General features: G+C 39.6%; 1 protein-coding gene across 2 annotated transcripts in view; it reads left to right on the forward strand.

Moving 5' to 3' along the window:
* Positions 1–22655, forward strand: part of LOC129133887 (uncharacterized) — a 306814-nt gene that overhangs the window by 173127 nt on the left and 111032 nt on the right. The window contains exon 4 of one of the 2 annotated variants that reach the window (XR_013181048.1): positions 8238–8370. The exons of the other annotated variant lie outside the window; for it this stretch is intronic. The gene's annotated coding sequence lies outside the window, so the exon portion shown is untranslated. The remainder of the gene's footprint in view (positions 1–8237; positions 8371–22655) is intronic. 2 annotated transcript variants of the gene reach the window in all.

A 22655-nucleotide genomic window follows, 5' to 3' on the forward strand; every position in this document is an offset into this window, starting at 1 on the left:
AAAGACCTTTCCTTGGGAGTAGTGGCCATGCCACAAACCCTGATCTTGGCTTTGCAGGGCTGTGTGGTAGGTAAAGCAGGTGGTGTGGCTCTGACCCACATTCCGCCCCACGCAGAAGCTTGACTTACCCATACCTAGTGCCACTTGCTGAAACCATTCTTCCAGGAACAGTATTTGGATAAATAATTTGTGCTAATGTCCTCCATGCCTTTGCAATTCAGACAGCTAACAATTGCCATCAGTCATGAGTAATGGGAGACCACATATTAATTCAAACCAAATGTGGTTGTGGGTTTGGGTTCTTTAAAGAAGACTTATAAGTCGTTCCTTCCCACTGTTTTTATACTATTGGAATGATTAATCTCTTTTCCATGATCTATTCCAACCTTGGCTATTATGGACACACATTTGAATAGGGTGAAAAACTGTTCCAAATAGAATTACCTCTGGACTGAGAACAAGACTGCACCACTAAGCAGCCCTTGCATAGTTTCATCTTGGTTAACTAGCACAGACATGCTGTAACTCTGGGAGACAAAAAGTTGCACATTTTTGTTCTGGTCTCCCAAGTTTTTCAGTTTTTCCTGAATACATATAGATATGTCTACCACAAGAAACACAGCTTGATACGATCTCATTTTTCCTCCTATTACATAATGAATTAGAAAATAAATTTTTTGAAAGGGTAGACTGGAGATCACTCTTTTGCTGCCATATCACGGCACCAACAGAGTTTTTCCCCCAGCTTAGTTTACTTTGATCATGTGTCTCAAACCTTCGTAAGAAATTGGCAATTTCTGTTGCTCCTCAGTAGAAAATGATGGTAGGTAGTGAATGAAAGTGAAGATGAAAAAGCTCAAGCTAAACCATTATTATTAGCCCAAAAGTGATACGTTTACACAAAACATCATGGTTCTGTACCAAATGGATTTTTGTAGAGCATGAAATAGAATAAAATTAGCTTCAAAATTGTATGAAACTATTTCTTCAGTTGAAATGTAAAATCCATAGATTTTGATGATTTGGAAATAATTGTGCAGATCTTAATGCCTCCATTCCTATGAAAATCAGTTTATTGTTCTTCTGGCATCCCATCCAACGGAACTAATTTTAAATGAAGGGTTGAAGCATGAATTCAAATGAAAAACGATGCCACATGTAGGAAAAATATAAACTGATTTTTTTTCTTTCTGTCATCATCAGTGACAGTCAAACTGCCCAGTACTTTAAATTAATGTCCACCTCTGAACTACTCAGGTAGTGAACAAATCATATTATCTGTCTACATCAGTTCACCAATAGATTAAAAGATTCATTATTTGATACTCTGCCTTCTCCATTAATTATTTAATGTTTGTAAAGCATTTTGGAATGAAAGGAGCTATCTAAGCAACACTATTATCATTACACACTTCAGGGCAGATAAAGAATAAACTAATGAAAGTCTGCAGTAAGAAGAAAATGGACAAAATTTAAATGAGGTGTATTCTGCAGGGACTGGGAAGGTGACCAGGTGGCAAATGGAAGTTCAGATAGGACTAAATCATTACATTGTGATGCTGAGATTTGTTGAATGCCCAGCATGGAAATAAATTGGTGATCTTAATCCATATCCTTAAGGACAAGTCTCTCCTTTGTATCAAGTCATCATCTTTTAATAGACTCTCTGTAACTGAGAAAAAAGCACCTCTGCAAAGTGTGCAGGGGACAGCATACTGAAGCACCTTCTTCCTGTTCCTGATTCAATACTGCAATAGAGGTTTTCTGTTTCCAGGGCTATGTGATTAGTTCTTTCTAATACCACTGGCAACTTAAAAGGAAAAAAAAAAAAGCCCTTTTTTCTCCTTTTTGAAACAGGCAGTGAATATGTTTCTTAAATTCTATAAAGGATGGACATTATGAGCCTCTGGAGCACTCAAAAGTCACAGAAAAAATAGTGAGGCTATTAATAAAACAAGAAAAGAGGCAGAATTATGGTGTCCTCTGTAGTTTGTGCATCTTCTGGTATTGTCCTTATCAACTTCTGTTCATTAAATCTTTAAAAACAGCTACAATATCTTATGTTATATAGAGCACATTTCTTAATAGGATCAGAATCACAAAATACTAGAAAAAGTGGGCAGAAGAAAGTAGGACCTTACCAGAGAGGGGGTGAGGTCAGAAGTTGAGCAGAAACAGAAACAGGTAATCAAACTTGAGTGAATGAGAGAGCTTGTGTTGGGAGTGGGCTTTGGCACAGAAATGTTGAGCAAGTGTAAGCATTGTTCACATTTATTTTCTATCTCTACCTCTCTTACTATCCTCATACCTGAAGAGCTCTTTTTTTCTGCTCAACACCTGCTAGTGTTTGTAAGTAAAAATGACATTCAAAATTACATTCAATTTTTTAAGCACCAGTGGATAGCTTTCTTCTTTTTTTTTTTTTTTTAATGTAATGCTCTGTGATTTTGGATCTAAGGGAAGCTGCAGTGGGTAGAACAGACATGCTTGATGAAAATTAGGGTCCTTGAAAAAAAGCCAATGTGAAATACTTATCAAAATAGTTTAAAACATGATACTGCACCTTAAAAACTCAATTATGCCCCTTTATGCAGGCAAAGAGAAATGTATGCAGAGCCTGGTTCCTGGTTAGAGTGCTCTCAGCTAGCAGATCTGGGTTCGTTTCACCTAGGCACTTATCAGAAGCATTTCATGCATAGTCCCACACACCCTAGACTTCCTCCTGTCAACGGACAGGGCTGTGTAATTCCTAAGACTGTCCCTTTTACCCCAGATTTCTCCTGGCAATAAAGCTTCCAATACAGGAACTTCAGTTATGAAATGGAGGGAAGGTAGGATGACTCCAGGACCTGAGACAAGCGTGGAACATCACTGCCTCATCAGAGAAGTGATGGATGGAGAACCAAGGCTCCACCTCTCTCCTGTGTCTCTAGGGGGAGCAGACTCAGCTGCATTGCTGTGGGACATTCCCACAGCCATTTCCACAGGCTCCCCTGATTGAGGGATCTCCACTAGGAACCTGCTATGGCCATTCTTAGCCCCCCAAAATGAGCAAGGTGAGTGAGAAAATGCCACAAGCTTCACACCATCAAAGCAAAGTCCCTGGTCACTCTGGGACATCCAGGACACTCCTTTGGGCTCAGCTGTTCTGGCAGGGCTGCTTCCCTCTCTTCTTGGTTGGCACTATGTCATCAGCTACACGTTAGGCTGGGTTTTTACTAGAGGAAGACCCAAAAATTGTCAAGACTGCTCAGGTGAAGTTTAAGCTTAGGCATATAACGTAGAGATGAAATTTATATGAATAATCCCATTTTTACATTGCTATTTTCCTTTTAAAATGAAAAGCATTTTCCAGATTTTCTGGTTTCAGAAGCTGAGAGAGAGGTTTCAGTATTTTGCTATAGCTCTTTGTGAGTTTCTTCTATTACTTTTAAAAGAGTTAAAGAGGATGTTAATAAGGTATTTTAGGAAGTAGACATGCTGCCAGTAGTTTGTTTGTAGTTAGTAGTTTGTGGTTGAATCCAGCTTTACTACTTTCCTTCCAGCCCTCATGAGGCTTAGTTCATCACTTGGTAATTTACTTTTTAACAGCCTTTAATTGTCATTTAATACCTAAAACTCTATTTACACACAACTGCTGAGCTGCTACTAACCACCACCTCTTTTTGATTAACACAGTTCAGTCTGTAAGATTGGTAATTATGTGTTTAGCAAGAAGGACTGAACAAAGAAGTGCTCAAACCCAGAACTAAAACCCCTTCCTTTTATTACCTCTTTTTTTGGTTCTGCTTTTATGTCATTTTGCCTCTAGACTTTTGCTCCCTTCTGTGGTTACTTTAGTGCCTTACTGCTACTACTTGTGTAGACAGCATATCTGGAACTCCAGTTTTCACAATTTCCTTCCATAAAATACACTACTGCTCCCTTCCTGAAAACAAAATCTTAAGAGGGGAATAAATGTTAATGATGAAATCCCATAGGCAATTCTGTCATTGCTGATTCTAATAGATCTAATGTTGACTTTACAGTCATACAAACTCTGGGAAGAGGTTTGATGACCTCTTTCTTCCTGAGAGTTTTTGAAAAAAAAAAAACCAACCAAACAAAAAAAACCACCAACAAACTTCAGAGAAAATCCACTGGTTGCTCTACTCTCAATACATACATGTGCCCTGTTCAAAGAACATTGCTCGTTATTCGTGACTTCTGGAGACCTGGGTTTAAAATCGGTGCTTAAAAATGTCTTTCTTGCATTTCATTTTTCCAAGGATTTATATCCTTCTGATACTTTGCTCTGCATTCTATGTTTCTCTATACATTAGGTGGCAAAGAGAACCAGGGAATTATAAGGAATATTTTTGCCAAAGCTTCTCATGGAGTATGTGAAATGGCTCTTTCAAGAAATCGTATCTCAGCCTTTCATACAGGAAAAATTTATCAGATTAGGGTGTCAAAGTTAATGACAGAGAACTTGGATGATCTGAGGGGTTTTCACTCTACATTCATACACTCCTAACTGTTCAACAATTTTGCCTTATTTTATCTGAAGAAGGAATAATAAGTATTTTCTAATCATTCAAACCAAGCTTAAGGAGGGCCTGATCAGCCAAACTTTGGATGTATTTAATCAATGTGAATATTAAATTATTATATTTATATATATAGTTTGTCAATACTATCTGCACAGTATTTAAAAAAATTCTTGCAGTACCAGTACTCAGGAGATGTAGAGATTAGACTCTGACCTATCTGCCTTGACAAAAGATATACACTTTCCATCTTGTTGCTGAAGAATGTTTTTCTGAAGTCAGAGCCAAGACACACCCTTGGACCAAGCAAAACTTCCATGGCCAGTGAAGGTTTGGTAATTTAATCTGATATTTTGTCTGACTTCCAGGAGGTTGATCAGGAACAGTTTGCCAGTATTCTTGGCACAAAACACAGGAAAATTCATGTTTGGATTCTATACCATTTGCTTTGTCAAGGGAAGATAGCTGAGGAAACATGCCAATGTTAAAAAAAACCCCAAATTATTAGCAAAATCATGGAAGAGATAGGCATGAGTGATAAGTGAAGAGAAAACCACTTTTCAGAGATAACCTAATACTTTAAAAAGCAGCTGAAGTCAAATTTATTTTAGTCTTTCCCTAATGATCTAATATACAGATGTCAGCCAAAACTGGGACAAGAAACAGCAGGACCAGTTGCACAGGCCCTACGCTGTAATGAAAATAAACAGATTTTAATGCACAGATAGATTGTATTAAGAGATAGATTCATGTTTATTAGAAGGTAATCAGGAGAGCTGCAGAAATCAACCGAGGTTTCCTTTAAAAGCACTGGATGTTTTCATTGCTCTGTGATTTGTGTACCATACATTCAGATCAAATCTATGCTTTTGCAGAAACTCACTGTGAAAAAATTACATAGTATCTCCAACATGAAGTACTAGACAACAACATTAGGGTTGAAAGTCAAATGCTCAGCAGCTGCAAAAAGCCAAAAAAAGGGTTGGAAGGGCAGCATCAGTAGGATTCCTTTCTATGTATATGCTCATTTTGAAAAGGAATTCCCATAAAACTTTAAAATGGCATTGAAAAAATTTCCTCCTCTTTGAACTGGTAGTTCAAGCTGCTGAAAATTCTACTCAGTAACTCTAGCTGATGTATGTGCTCAACATGACAATGTTAAGTGTCAGTCCACAGGATTGCATCTGAATTATAGGCAATTAGGGAAATCAAAGGTACTACTATAATAAAATGAAGTGCTGAGAAATCTCAGCTACAATCCTACCTACTGGTCCTGCATCTGATACAGTCTATTTCTTTATTGTGTACTTCTCAGTGCTGTGGCAAGGATTAAGAGTACTTTATGTGAACCAAAGTGTAACCAGCTGTCACCAGATTGCATTTTCTTTGTTCCCTCCTTCCAGCAACAACTGACTTCAATTCTTAAATAAAAAAAATCAGAAAAGTTGGAAGAAGACTCCGATGTAATTATTTTCATAGGCTGCTCTTGTTTCTAAGAAACAGTATTTGACTACTGTTAAATCATAGATTGTGTAAAAACATGCTCAATATATCTACAGGCTGCTGACAAGGGAACAGGTAGAAAAGACAAAAGAGAGGGAACTGAGGTGGCCACCCTTCCTCATCATCCTACATCCCGTTCTGGTGCTCGCTCTGCGGCCACAGGAGCTGGATAAATACCAGCTAGCCACTCCCTTTGTGACCGGAGGGGGCCACAAGATCAGCCACTCCCGGGCTCTCCTTGGGGAACCTCTGGGTAGTGGTGCCGTTTGCGGCGTGGGTGGCACAGACGAGAGCATGCTGCAAAGTCCCGTAGCAAAGGAAGGTGAGAGTGAACACTTGTGTAGATGTCACGGAAACTTCACTCCCAGAGGAGATCAGGGAGAAGCATCAGAAAGGAGGGGTCTGGGGAGGCACTTATAAAGGAGTGGGCATGATAGGAGGAGACATAAAGCAACCAATAGGCAAAGGCCAGGGGAGGAGTGTGAAACACAGTTGAACCTATGAGGATTACACAGGGGAGGGAAGAAGCCCCGGAGGCAAATCATGTATCGGGTTAAGGATGATTGACACCAAAAGTTCTCGAAATAAAGGGGGGGGGGGTGGTTACAATGACAGGCAGGGGAAGTGGGCAGCACCATGAGGGTGGAAAGAAACTTATAAGGGCATAGGGGGAGGAACAAAGGATCAATCACTTTGAGGGGCAAGCCACTGGTGGAACAAACAGGTGGTAAACGACTTGGGGAGAAACCATTCTGAGAGGATGACATTGGGGGAAATGAGGATCGAACCATTTCTTAAACTATACAAAGGATACCTAACTTTACAACAGAATCAACATAAATATTTTAAAAACACATGATGCCACACCGTTCCTCCTTCCACTTCACTAATTTGCTTTGACTGTTGTAGTGGTGCATGTTTCTTGTAATATTTCTTTTGACTGTTGTTGTGTTTTGTTCATTTTGTTTAAATGGCTTGTTCCTACCTACCCCCTTGCAGTTGGTTTAGTCCAGCACGGTTTCCTCCCCTTTCCCCATCTGTCAGTCCAAGTACCTACCCCTTATTCCCGATACTTCCATGTCTGTCATTGTAACCTTCCCCTGTCAGGTAGTGTAAACCAAGCCTCTCCTTCCAGAACCTTCTGTGTCATTGATATGACCCCTGAGTTCCCATTGGTTCTGGGAAGGTGCTCTCCTCCCCTCATAGTCCTCATTGCTTGTGAGATTATATATCCCCGCCCTGTGCTCTGCATTGGGTGATGCAGTGTATCCACCCCTAAGACCTCCTCCCTTTATAAGCTATTGCATGAGTACCAAAGGTGCTTAGTTGTTTCTGACCAGCTTTGGGGAGGAAGTCCTTTTGGAGACTCACACAAAGGACCTCTCTCACTCCTTTGTCTCTACTCTCGGTCGGGATCTGCCCGTGCTGGTCAGTGATGGGCAGGGAGCAGCCCCTCGGTGGGGTGGCTCCAGGGCAGAAGGTGAGTCAGCCTGACACAGCTTTCTCCCAGAGACTGGACACTGAGGCAGACTGTTGTCTGAAGGGTGGGAGTGGTGCTCAGTCTCTACCTCTGGTTAAGTCTTGGCTTCCTTGACCCAAAATACTTTTGCTTAACAAAAACCACTTAACTATTTACAAAAAATCTGATACTGTTCCTGCTGTTAAGCAAATGTTTCATAGACAAACAAGAAAGCAAAAAGAATAATTTATTTAAGTTTGTTTTATATTCAGAAGGCATTTGTAATTTCTGCTACATAGTGCATTTCATTTATCCCCCTTTTTTACCTTTAAGTTTTCTAGATGAAGGCCAGCCTTAGTTGTTGTCAGTTTTTGCCCTATAGATTATTTATAATGCTTCCTCTATATCATTTTTTTACATGGTGTTTTCTAAGTAAGTTTAAAGACGTTTTAAAACTGTGAAGGGAATGAAGAAAAACTGTTACGGTGTTGTATTTCAGACTTTGAGGATCCATATTTTATCCCATCACCTTTTTTTCCTTTTCTTTCTACTCTTCTGTTTCTAATTTCCTTCTCCTACTCCTGTCTGAATAAACTGTTGTGCCTGGAGCACTCCAAACAGTATTTTTGCACTTCATTGTGCTGTAAGCCTGTGGGGTGGAGAGTCAGACCATCCTCCCCAGGGCACATCCCTTCAGCACTGCTCTACAGCCACACTGAATCCCAGCTCTGATTCTCTCCCTGCAGTACATCATGTGAAACGTGGAAACACCACTTAGTCTGTCCTAAAAACAGGATCAAAATCAACCACAAACCCCAACAAAAGGACCAAGGACTCACTCAACAAGGTTCTTCTGAAAATAAAGGCTTCAGAGACTGGGTGAGTCCATTCTCACCCATGGAACTCTAGGTCTTCAGATTTTATGACTTTCCAGTATTTGTAGTACCTTACTGGTTAACGGTGACACCAGATAGGCGTCATCACAAAGAAATTAGTAAGTCTTCTTGCTGATGATGCGCAAGAAGAATCAAGAGCTCAGCTAGCTCTTCTCACCTTTTTCCTCTTCTTTGGAACACTCCTCCAATAGTGAAAATTTATTTTAATTATGCATGTGCAAAGAACTGCTAGTTTTACCTAACGCTTCATTTCAAAATTTTCTAACTTTTGCACAATTTAGCTATAATTTCAATATAACTGCAGAGTGTGTTAGCGAAGGAGAAAATGTTGCATTAAAATTACAGGTTAGATAGCTGAGGAGTAGTGTGCAATTGAGAAGGTGGCATTGGTATCCATTATTTGATTATTTCCTTGCCAGCACACATATACACAAGAATAATTGGTAGTTTAATGAAATAATCATATTCATGCAATCTGTTTAAAATACAATAACTTAATAATACCAGCCATATAAAATTTTACAATGTAAGTGAATTAGTTCTGGAAGAGTCTGTAGAAGACATTAAATTTTAATCAAGTAATTATCTAATGAGATGTTACACAATACATTTTCACCTGCTAGCAGTAAAGTGAGAAACAGAACAAAAAAAGATAAACTTTCTCCAAAATGATAAAAAGTTTCAACTCTGCATTACAAAATAGTATCAATGTCTAATCGCTGTTTTAGATTCAAACATTTTATGCAAGACTTTTGATCGTTTTGTCCCATAATTTGTACATGTAAGTTCACCAGAACTTCTCTAAAAACTCTAAGAGCATTATGTGAGCTGTAAAATATGTCTGAAAATACCATTAATACATTAAGGTATGTAAGTATAAACTGAGGCACAAAGAAGTTGCCTAGAATCATCAATTTCTGAAGAGCATCTATTGCTTTCAGTAATTCATGGCATGGAGCGGTGGCCGGATGATAAAGGTGCCCAGGCTAGGGAAGCAAGTGTCCAGCCAACCTCCAGCCAATCGAGCACTGCCCAGGCGCGAAGCCCAGACCCTGTGCTCAAGCGGTGTTGTGCTTCAGGGCAGATGGCCGCGGGCAGAAACTCCAAAGCCGCAGGGCGCTGAAGAAAAGGCGACTCAGATCTTCGTAGGTTAGGAGGTTTTATTGGAAGGGGTGTTGATGAGTCGGGGAGCTGAAGTCTGAGCCCTGAGGCAGGGAAAAACCTCAGGTTTTATAGGGAATAGGCGGGGTTGGGAACAACAAATCAGAAGAGGGGTACAAAAGATACATTGAGGACTGACAGCAGCATACAACCAACGGGAGACAGTTGCGGGTGGGGCCCTGGCCCCTGAACCAATCACCCAACACCCCAGCCAGAAGCTTCTGGAAAAAGAGGCAGGGGTGCCGGATGACAGGCAGGCGGCCAGGGGAGGGGAACAAACGAGATACATTGGGGTAACCAGGACAACGTGGGAGGGGTACAGGGATTGACACTTGCTGGAAACTTCGGGCAGAACCATTTAACACAACAATGGGGGAAAACTGAACAAACATAGAACAAACCACAACAATGGCAGAAATCAATATTTGATTTTTACACTTTGCATATTTGCATCTTTGTGTCCCTACACTGTTCTGTGTATTCGTTCCTTCAACTGATTTTTTTTTAAACATGCATATGAGTACCTAAAAATGCATGAACATAATTTCACAGTGTGCAGGTGAAATTGCACCTGCAGTGAGAGCACTGGCTTTGAGCAGTGGGCTGTAAGCCGTATCCCATACGTGTCCTGGTGCCTTGCTCTCTCCTGCATGGCTCTGAGCAGTACCCACACACACATCCTGCCAGAAGGCAGTGCTGTGCACCACTGTGCTGCCTCTGCATGGGGCAGGGTTCGTTTTCTTCCCAGTGGCTGCTGTGGGGCTGTGTTTTGTGTTTGTGCTGAGCACAGGGCTGATAACGCAGAGATGTTTTTGTTATTGCTGGGCAGGGCTTGCACAGAGCCAAGGCCTTTTCTGCTTTGCTACTGCCACGTGCTGAGAGGGCTGGGGGTGAATGGGAGTTTGGGAGGAGACACAGCCAGGACAGGTGACCCCAGCTGACCACAGGGATATTCCAGACCATTTGGCATCATGCTATGTATAAAAAGTGAGGTGAAGAAGGAATAGGGGGGGACATTTGGAGTGATGGTGTTTGTCTTCCCAAGTAAACATTACCTGTGATGGGGCCCTGCTTTCCTGGAGATGGCTGAGCACCTGCCTGCCATGGAAATCAGGGAATTATTATGATTACAGTTATTATTTCCTTGTTTTGCTTTGTTTGGTGTGGCTTTTGTGGTATTAAACTGCCTTTAATTTAACCAACAAGTTTTCTAGTTTTTACCATTCCACTTCTCACCTCAATCCCACTGGTGGGGAGGGAGGGAAGGGCTGTGTGGGACTTGGTCACTGCCTGGGGTAAACTATTGCAATTACATATAAATAAATTGTACTGGTACTATTCATAAGTCTTTGATGAGACATCTGACTGCTTTAGTTGGCTTTATTCTTGCAAAACTACCATTCTGAAGTAGTTCATTCAAAATCTCATCTGAAATTTTTAACACCAGTCACATAGTTCAGCTCGGTGGAACCTGGCTCAAGGTGCTGACACCCTCTTGCTGGCCCAAACTATTCGTGAGAGTCTCTTCCTCAGGGTGCCTGGAGATCAGCTCTCAATTCATGTTTCCCTGTAACACCTGTGTCCATAAATAGTTGTGTACAGTGTCCTCAGTCAAATGCCATACAAAAATGTCTTGGTATTTCATGTTCAATGTGAGCATGAAAGAAATATGCAATAAAGCTGTAAAGTCAGGATAATCTGGAACAATGAAACTGGTTATGTTTTGCCAGTGATCTGTAGTGATCTAATTTCTGTAAAGAGATCTAACCCTTGAAAAACACTTCTCATCAGACCTTTAAGAGAGAGATCAGTAGAGAAAAATCCCCAGCCCATACAGAATATTTCACCCCATGAAGGGTGAGTATTACATTTCTCTCATGAGCATAAAAGCTCCATAAGTCATGACTGTGAAGGCATGGATGAATTATGAAGGTCTTTTGCTTTAGTAAAAGAAGCAGGATCAGCATTTGTACACAGGACATTCTATTTATTCTACGTATTTCTTGATCTGTTCATTTAGAATTGTTTAAAACTGTCAGTTCTACCAGTAAAGAAATGATCATAGAGAAAAATAGATCAAATTCATTAGAAACACACAAAATGGGTTTCTACAGGTGATCATAAATAATGTTGATTTCTGCAAATGGTTCTCAATTCCATATTTCAAAGAATGACAGGCATTCACAAGACTATGTTGTTTCATTCGGTGCTGCTCATTTGCACCAAATGAGATGGGACCTCAGAAACTAAATAATTGTGAGACTGTGCCATCAGGATTGGAGATTGCAGAAAAACAGAGCTTTTGTCTTCAGAAAGTCTATTTCATCTTTAGTTCTTACAGATAGAAGGAGCAAATAATAATGTCTTTCTGAGAATAAAATGTTACAAAGTGTGTCAACTGAAAGAAAAATCCTGTAAAGGTACATTAAGGGTTGGGTCCTCAATGTTTTCCATGATAGTGCAAGGTCTCCTGTGGCCTCATGGCAGCTGTAGTTCAAAGTTCCTCACATTCTTCCTTTCCACGCTCTCTTTTCAGAGTCCCTTTGCAGTCTGTTAAGGATTGGGCACACCCCAACACACCTTGATTTTCCCTGTGCTTCACTGATCTGCTCTCTGGAGTGATGGGATTCTGTTGACCTTCTTTCCATTCATCTCACTGAAAATCTTGAAGTTCATCTTTTCCCACAGAAAACTTTTAGCAGGCATATTTTTCATCTCCAAAGTTTGTACCAGAGTCTGCCCAAATGTAAGTGGGAAGATACATCAATGTTATGAGGCAAGACAAGGAAAGAAGAGCAGGGAAAGTGAAGACCATGCCATTATAAGGCTAATAAAGAAGTCCCTGAAAAGTTTTAAAAATAGAAAAATGGTTTTGCTGCATCTATGCTTCAGTGTTTCATCGGACATTACCAAATAAATTTCAGTGAGACACTAGAAGGAACACTTTTGCCTCGAACATTTTTAAAATTTTTATACTAACTCTGGTTGACGTACCCCTTTCAGAATAATTTTCAAGTTTTTGGTTTTTAATATTGACATGCAGTCATTGCAAGCCCTTCTCTTCTAACTCTCCAGATGACATGAACTTAGGCCAACTCAATGCTATTAATGGGTTTATCCTTTTTTACAGATTTTTCCAGCCACCTATCTAACCCTTCTGTCCTAGTGAAAAAATGCAAGTATCTGTTTAGCAGGAGAATGAAGTGTCACCACAGCCCCTGCAGGAAATGGCAGTCACTGTCCAGTTCCAGCTAAGCATATGCAATGTGAGGAGGGAGTATTGTTTTGCCTGTCCATCTATAGAATCTAGTCCCTGAAGTGAGATGACAATAAAAAATCTTTCGCAGAGAATTTCCACAGCTGATGATATAAAAACATAGTGCTGAAAATATGATACTGTAGCATAGACACTAATTACCTTATTCTTTGATTTTCTTCATCCTCAGGGTCTTCCCATCCAACTTGAAACTCTGCTCAAGTCTAATCCAAAACTGGTGTCAGGCTGGCTTATTAGCTTTCAGTAAGTGTGAATCCCTCTTTATATCAGACAAGCCTAAATTGGAACCTCACTCGAGGAACTGTAATAGACAGGCTGACACTGTTCGTTCTTTTTTTTTTTTTCCTCCTTTTCAATCAACCAAACAACTGGTAATTTTATAATCTGGTATCTCTCTATTCACATTAGATCAAAGTGAATACATGCAGCTGCAAAATTCTGTATGCTCTCATATATAATGAAAAAATAACCGCCTAAACCCCAAATCAAGTCCTGGTCCCCCACCCCCCCCCCCCCCCCCAAAAAAGAAGAAACCCAACCAAAAAAAAGAAACCAAAAAAAGTATCCCCAAACCCACCCCATCCTCGAAACAGCTCCAGTAAGAAGCCCAATATAATGACAAGTGAAGGCAACATGTGCTTGTGTGAGCATAAGCTTTTGAGATGTCTGTCAATTTTGGGATCAATTATGTTGTTCAAGGAGAAGAGTCTATTTGAAGACCCCCATTTGATGCCTGTACCTCTTGTGCAGAATTGACTCTACTCCTTCACCCCACCGTACAGAGACAGATCACTGTCAATGATCACATATCCAGTTGGGTGGCTTTGTCTCCTTCCTCTTTCTCATGGGCTGTTCCAGATCATAGTGTTTGCTATTAAAAGGAAGTTGTTTTATTTTCTTAATTGGGTTATTGTCCTCCCAGAACTTCAAGGAAACAAGAAAGAACCATTGAAAATTTTGCCACAGGCCCTCAGTTGGGTAATAATTTGCCTTGACTCCATGATTCTCAGAAGGCTCCCCTTCGGAACGGCGCTTGCTTATCGCTTAGGACTGACTGACCCATGTTCAGCTGCTGTTCACATGGACCCTGCTCCCCTTTGGAATGGTGCTCGCCTATCGCTTAGGACTGACTGACGCCATACAGGTGGACCGAACTGGTCCTTCAATCCAAACACCATCACCAATGGCTAATTAAGAAACCACCCTCTGGTAAACAAATCTCCATAACACATTCCACATGTTCACAACAACAGGTGCAGCAAGTGAAGATAAGAATTGTTTATCATTCTTCTCTCTGATCTTCTCACAGCCTTCCCCCAGGGCAATGCCTGGGAAAATTATGCCTGTTGCTCTCTTTGGCCAAAGAGCTGCAGCCACAGAAGATATTTTGTAAAAGTTCAGAACTTCATTTTGATTCTACAAACATCATCAGTAACTGCAATTTACCTTCTGAACTGAATCCTCCAGCCTGTAAACGAGTTTTAAAGCACACAAATATACTAGTTAATGAAAAAAAAATAACATAGGTAATTCAGATTTCACATGGAGAATGAGGTGCATACTGTTAGCAGCATAAGAATGAGCTAAGTCTTTTAAACTGCTTTTTAAACTCAGATGCAACCAAAGCCCAAGAAAGCATCTAGTCTGCCCACAACTCATTTAGCACAAATCCTGACACACGGAAAAGCATCACCTGCAGATTACAGGAAAATAATGTGGTTAAATTTGGTCTCAAAATAAGGAAATTCTTCAGGTAGCTAGAGGAAAAATTAGAGACAGGCAGGTGAGGCATTAGTTAGAAACTGAAACCAGATAATAAAAAGGTGATCTAGAAACAAAAGGTACATAGTTCAGATTATAAAATAAATAAATATTTACATACCCCCAAAGACTCATCTAGAAGAATGGTGTTTGACAGCAATGGACAAATATTACCTGAAAAACTTTAGGTTGGTTAACATTCCTGCCATGTGCCATTTATGGCAGAATGAATTGCTATAAACAAAGCTAAATCTGTCCTGAGTCTTTTGGTGTATGCTGAAGCCCAAAGAAACTCTGTTCTAACTAGTGCTATGTTCCTAACAATACTTGTGGGCTCTGCAAAGCTGTAAATCACTGAAGCAGAGCAGGTTTGGCTGATGCCTCTCCTTTTTTCAAGGGTAGCCTCCATTCAAAAGAATGAGAAGGCGAGTCTGGCAGTACAGTGACACTTGGCTATGCCTCCTGTGGGTTCTTGATGGCCAGAAGGCTTCAGCCATCAATGGTAAATTCTTTCCTTGTCACATGGCATTTTCAGATAACTCTAGAGTCTGTTTCAAGGATACAAGCCATATAAAGAATTATTTTATAAGTAAGAAGTGCAGAAGCTGTGAGGTATTTTTGACCACTGTGATAAAGTGATCTCCGGTCCTTGTTTCATAATTTGTTTGCCTTATACACCACAGCATTTATGGATAAAAAGACAAGTAATTACATTTTCTCTGCTCATTTTATTTGTTGATCATCTGCCTAGTTGCTCCTAAATTCTGAAATGGGCTGTAGGGACACAGCCCTGTTGCCATACTGTAGCACAACTGAGAGCTGCAAAACCACATCCTAGCAAAATACTCAGAGGCTCTGCTTTCCCTGCAGTGCTATGACTTGCAAGCTTCTTCCTGGAGAGGAAGAGAGCTTAACACGTTTCAGGATCCTGACAAATACAGCTACAGGAGGAATGCTAAATATTTGCAAACCTTATTCTTGGGCTCACTGTTAAACAACAGGCACCATACAAAGTGTTACAAATCTGTTACAGACTCAGATATCCCTGGTCATTTTGAAATATTTTCTCAGGTTTCTCCATGCTTCTCCTCCTTGCTGGCTCAGGTTGAAAAGCCAGATGTCTGGCAGGAATGACCACAGTGACAGGGAGAGCTCCTGCTCTCTGATCCAGTTTGCTGCAGTTGACTGATTAGGGTCTTGGATTTGTTTCCTAGTTTTTGAGAGTTTCCACTGTGATCTTTCCAGGATGCTACCAGACTGAAAAATTTTATGCTGAACACAGATGTGCATGTTGTATTTTTAGCAGAAGATTAATTAATTAATATGGTTTATGTAAATTTAGAAGCTGTTTAGAAGGCTTCATTCTCAGCACAGTATTCAATATTTGCCTAATATCTTGTCAGACAGTAATTATATTTCCAGATAGGAATTTATACTCAACTGTAGCAAAATATTTCTTACCATTAATTCTGCCAGAAACAGAAAAGATTAACTGTGCTATGCCTGAAATGGATTATTTAGCATTGCACAGGCAATTAGTATGAAAATACTTGTATCCTCTGAAAAATGCATGGAGTAAAAAGGATTATAATTCCATTAAGTATAACAAGATGAAACTAGTTTAAGAAAAAAAAAAAAAAGAAGGAAATAAGGCCTTTAACTAGTGACTAATAAAAAAATTAAAAGCATAAACAGATTTTTTTTGATTCTTAGAGACAAACAAAGCATTTAAAAAAAGTCATCTTGGCCATCCTTCCGATGCTGTAGAATACTTTTGATCTGGTCTATAACTATCCTAGTGACATTCTTCAACACCTGTAACTGGCCTTTATTATAATAACTTGTATCAAATCAGTTGCATATTCCATGTCAGGAAGTCAGAGTTACATGTATAACAGGTTATACAGGTTCAAAATCTCTCTCTCTCTCTCTCATATATATATATATATATATGAAACTGGTTATACAGTAATATAGATATATATACCTGGTTATACAAGTTCAAAATTTCTGAATATTTTGTTTCCAGGCCTGTGCTATTGCAAATATTCTGGAGTCAAAGTTCACTGCAGTTCTACAAATGGTTCATCATTCCTATGGTATTCTTTATTGTGGAAACATCAAAATCCTGGCTGCTGTGCACTTCTCACTCAGTTAATATGAACTTTTCCTAATCAGAAGAAGAAATGAGAAAACAGGTAGCAAAATCCCAAATTGTTTATCTAGTCTTTTACAGATACAAACCAAATAAATCAAATAATTTAAGGGCCTTTAAGGAGATACTTTGCCAATTCAAAGCACTGATTTCTTTCTTTCTTTTGCTTTTAAAAGCCCATAAGAACAATTATGCTTGAGCCATATAGGCTCTGTGCAGCTGCACAGCTTGCATGAAATGATACACTTAACCCACCTTCTCTTCCCAGCTCACTGCATGAGAGTTAATTCCATAATAGCTTCTTCTGTACATCATAAAAGCAGTATAGCTGATCTCCAAACTGGCATGTCAATTAATGTTTACAGCTGCCAAAAAATGAACTGTAGGTTTAATTCACACAGTAAAATGGAATAAACGCAGGCCAGGGAACTGTGATGTCCCAGTACACTTCTGATACCCCTATTATGATTTTTCTGCAAGTTCACTTGATACTTTTTATTTGTTTATGCCTGTAATAGGGCTGAAACCCAACTGTTGAGGTTGTCTTATTCCAGTGCTCTGTGCTCCCTGGTGCTATTCCTCTATATCACCAGGCAAAAGCATCTTGTCCTTGTCTGTGTAATCTATCATTTTGTTTTGACTCATTTGTCTCTGCCTTCTTGGAAGACAGTGTCCTTTTAATCACACTCTGATGCAACAAGCTTTCCAGTAAGAAATTCTTAAACCTTCAAAGAGCTAGTTAACTACTGCCACCCCAGAAGTATCTCAGCTTCAGTGGCCTAATTTTGGTTTCCATAAACTTTGTGGAAAAACTTGTTTTCTGTGGAAGAAAGACCTTCTTACACCTTTAGGATGTGTCCAGTGACGTGATGGATTAGATCCCCACATCTGCAGCTGTCTCCAGAAGAGCCAATAAATCTGTGAAGCACGATGTGGCACAGGGCTAAAATAAAAGCCGTAAGTGTTACAGACATCTTTTTGTAGCACCACTGCCTCGCAGAAGAGGGAATTGGTTCAGGTGCAGCATCAAATGGAGGCACACACCCATCAGGTGAGGTCTAGTTCCAGTTTTGGAGCCAGATTTTTGGATGCTAGCTCAGAGGTCTCTGCAGCGTGTCCCATTTGTTTCCTCTGTATATACCTTAATGTAAGGACACAAGAAATCTAACTGGTTTTCAACTTTGGGGACTTTTACACTTATCCTGATGGTCTGTGAGAGATGAAGGAGACTTGGTAAAGGATTAACTTCACCACCTTATTTTTTAAAGTAATGTACTTTCTCCTGCAAAAATTAGCATCAGCATTAAAATACAAAATGTTTGAAAAAAGTTACATAAAAATTATTGTTAAACTGTAAAACTATCCTCCTTGAATATCACCTTGATCAGATAGTTGTGCAGAACTAGGAAGGCTAAGAATGAATGAATCATCTTGTTCTTAGCTCTGCATTAGTAATTTGATGCCTCCATATAGCAGCTCACCTGCATATTAAAGACGTGAAGGGGCTTCCAGTTTTTGCAGCCTGTCTCAGGAGAGAGAAGTGGTGCAGAAGCAGCAATTGAAAACAGAAATTTATGTGAAGAAAAGAAAGGATTTACTATCTCTATTTAGGGCTTGGAAGAGGTAAAACCTAATGTTTAAATTTGATGGTGAGCTAAAATCAAATGGAGAAGGAATATGGTCAGTCACCTGCTTCAGTTCATAATCTTAATATACTGATTTCCTTTCAGCTTTTCTTTCACCACCATTCTCCTTTACTTCTTTGGAAGAGGGTCTCTCCTTTGCAAAATCACTCAGAGCCTCTCATTTCCATGTTTCCCAGAGGAAGACACCTCACACAAATATTCCCTCTAATTTTGATCCAAAACAAGATCCTACACACAGCAATGCCTGTTCCTTTGGTAGTCTATAGCTAGGCACATTCCTAACAATGATTAGGTTTGTAGGACACAGGGAAAAGTAGCAGTGTAAAATCTATTCCTACTTCAAGCAATTTCTCTTGCAGAACAAACGAATGAAATGTTGCTCTGATTGCAAATCCAGAAGAGTTTTGCTGAATTTGGCAAACATGAAGTATGTGAATAAGAGACTAAATTGGCTCTGGAAGGGTTGGCACATAGGGCAGGTGCATGGAAATCACAGTGTTTGAAGTCAGAATGCAATCTTCTTACAAAGGTGACCCTGTGCATGAGGGGCTCCATAACAGCTCTCCAGTGTCTGGGATGAGATAAAAGTGAAAATACTATCTGAAAATGCAGAACTGACAGATACATGAGAAACGTGATTAACAGCTCTGAAAGGTGACAGCAACGCCCATAAATGTTCCAGTTCTTTCCTGCCACAGTGCCTTTGCAGTGAGGGACTCATTTAATTTCTGAACACATTCAACAACTTTATCTATAGAGAGATTAAAACATGTAATTGTTCAATTGCGAAGTTAAATTTGTATTTTTGTTTCAAAACACTTACTAAAGCCAAAAGTAGCATTTCCTGCTTCCACCTTAATGAACTAGTGACAATTTTTCCACACCATTTAGGTTATAACCCTTTTATACAACCAGTTATTCTAGCTGATGGGAAGCAAAGAAGACTCCAGTTCATCCATATCTTTCTGGTGTAACTGCCTCTCTCAAGCTTTAGATCTGTGCAGAAACCCTAAAGAGAAACTTTCACAAAAGTAAATTGAGTGTCTTAACTCCTTCTTCATCTACATGAACAAGATGCACATAAAAACTTTCAACACCTGATGGTACATTGTGTAAGAGTAGACAGCAGACTTGAGGGCAGGTGAATCTGCAAAATAATTCTTGTTTCTGTACAGCAAGTCAGAAGCACAACTTTCACCACTCCCAGCAACGTCCAGCAGACCATGAGACTAACGTGGCTCTGAGCAGGGTCTTCTTCCTTTTGGGATTCCATTTTTCTGTTAGTTCCAGAGGAAAAATGACCTAATGTTCTCCTGGGATTAAATCATGGTTTACTAAGTTTAAAAAGATGGAATTGCCCCCGACATGAATAGATGTAAGCTGCACAATATTTTAATACACTTCTGAACAGTTGTATGAGTAGCATCATTGAATTCAGTGAGATTACTCATTCCAGGAAGGACTCAGGTAGCACAGTAGGAGGTTACAGATTTAGTTCATCACTTTTAAGGCTGTAGATTAGAGAATGACACAGTTAATATGCTTTAGCCTGACGTTCTGGTGATTAAAAAGACACATATTTAAGCAGAAATAATCAAAGGAAGTACTCCTAATTAGAAATTTCTGTGACTATCAATAAATTGTTTGGAGATTCTTTGTCAGTGAGAAGTGTTACATAAATGTAAATTTCTTTCATGGTATTAATATTATTTATCTATTTAATTGAAAAAACCCTAATATATTTTATTGTATTTTGATTAGTAAAATACTTAATATGAAGGGCCAAATATTTCCTTGTTGAAAGCTTTTGAAACTCACAGCACAAATTAATCTGGCCCTAATACCTAAAATACACTAGATTTGCTCAGCACAGAAAGAGGAGACCATGGGTGACCTACTTGCTGCCCACAATGTCCTCATATGGACAAGCAGAGAGGGAAGTGCCCATCTCTTCTCTGGTGTCCAGTGATAGGACATGAGACAACAGATTAGAGTTGCTTCAGGGGAAGTTCAGATGGGATATTAGGAAAAAGTTCTTCACTGTTAAAAATGGTCAAGCACTGGAACAAGCTCCCCAGGGAAGTGGTTAAGGCTCCAAGCCTATCAGTGTTCAAAAAGTGTTTGAACAATGCTCACAGATACAAGGTTTAACATTTTGGTTGCCCTGTACAGAAACAGCATTTGTGGGCTTGATGATCCTTGTGGGTCCCTTCCAAGTCAGTCTGTTCTGTGATTCTGTGGCCCCAAATATCTGTTACCTGTTAACTGAAAACAGAAAGCAATGCCATTTTAGCTTAAGAAATACAATTTTCTTGCAAAATCCAAAATCTCTGCCTTCCTCACACTTACATATCTCACGTCCCTTTCTACTCATGGTTTATTTTCAAGTACCATTTCTGTAATTTAATTTTTAGAAGGGTTTTTAAAAGCTTTGTCTTGTTTTCTCATATTAGTTGACTCAACTCCATGAAAAAATTATCACCAACAGGTTTTCTGCAGGAAAATGCTTTCTTATAAGACCTTTTTAGGAAGGTCTGTTTTTTTTAGAAGGGCGGAAAATAGCTAAGATAAATATATTAAACAAAAATAAACCCCAAATCCCACTGAACAGCAGGAGTGAAAGTTTAGACCATTTTTTGCTTATTTCAAAAAGCAAAAAATTATTTAAATTATTAAAATAAAATTATTTTATTCCAAGCCCCTTATTTAAAAGGGGCTTGGAATAAAAATGTCTGATGTGGAGGGAGAAGTGACTGTTTCAAAACAGTATCAAGATATAGAAGCATAGCATTGCATGTTCTGCTTGGTAGTAATATTCAATCACTGCTAATACTTTTCTGCATTTACTTTATGAAGTCAGTAACTTGTGTTATGAGCCTCCCAGCTTAGCTATAAGTAGTTTCAGACATTTGAAACAGGACTGAGGAGTAGTGCAGAAGGAGAAGTGAATGTTCCAGGAAGGCCTGAGCAGGTCAACAAGGAGCTAAGGCACCCTAATCACTTTGATTACCAGATTCTGCAGAGCCTCATACATGAGAGGAGAGCTCCACACTATGAAATGTGAAACATCTAAGCAGCGTTTGCAGTGAGTGAAACACCTGTGCCTTGCTTTCAGAAGGACTCTCCAGGGTGATAGGATGTGAGGCAGAAATCTGTCACTCAGCTCAAATGGCAAGGAGAAGGGTGGCAGGGTGAGATAAACCTGGATCACCAAATGGACACTGGAGACCACTAGGGAGACATTTGATGCTGGCTGTACCCTGCAGGGCTGATTGCCACAGCAAGCTCCTTGTTCTGGCTGAACATGAGGAAATTTAAAAGTTACTGGTTTTCTGGAACCGGTAATTGCCTTGGTGCTTTCAGAAGAAAAGATACTTCTTATCTACAAAGGAAACAGCAGAAATGACAGCCAGATGCAGGCCAAGGTATAAGGGTTACTGCAAGACATCCTTTGCCTGTGACACTGGGTAGATCTTCCACAAGCTGGCACTCTCCATGGAATGTATGTCCTACTTATCACATACTTTCCCTGCTTAGGGATTATTAAGAGTTCTTCAAAACACCTTGAGATGAGATTTGAATAAGGAGAGAGCAGTGCATTGCTGCAGAGGATGGAGGGACTGGTTTCAATTCAAGAACATGTTAAAGAAAGTGTAAAGAAGAGCTGAATGGAGGAGAGGAACTATTTTGGAGCACCTACTGTGTATTTGCTAGCATTGTGCACGGAAAAACTCTTTCACATCAGACACCACTCTCCCTGATGTCTGCTTTCATGTTCCATGGTGTTATGTAGATGTTGTAAACCAGAACATCAGAGGTGACACCAATGTCCTGAAAAAATAGACATACAATCTAGTATCATAGATTGTATATCTAATCATAGTTCTAGCAGCACTGGTTAGACTAACTGAAATCAGAAACAGAACTCTCCATGAGGATGCAGCAACACACATGCATATATATATTTAATGTCAATATCCACACTCTAGATTTGAAACTCAAGCCTGAAACTGTACATTCTTTGAGTATGTATCATAAATGTAATATGTTGCTATTTAAAAATTAAGAGCTATGGCAGCAAATACACAAGTAAAAGTGGCATAGAGCTTTTATTGTTGCATTTATGCATTGAGGGAGTAAGGTAGTGATGAATGTTCTTTGGATGATGCTTATTGCTGTTTACAGTAATAACAAACTACCATTTAAATGCTAATAATTGCAGTGAAGATTGTCTTGAAGGAACAGAATGTCCCAAGGGACATTCAGAG

Source organism: Agelaius phoeniceus, chromosome 2 (assembly GCF_051311805.1).
Source record: "Agelaius phoeniceus isolate bAgePho1 chromosome 2, bAgePho1.hap1, whole genome shotgun sequence".
Classification (NCBI taxonomy): domain Eukaryota; kingdom Metazoa; phylum Chordata; class Aves; order Passeriformes; family Icteridae; genus Agelaius; species Agelaius phoeniceus.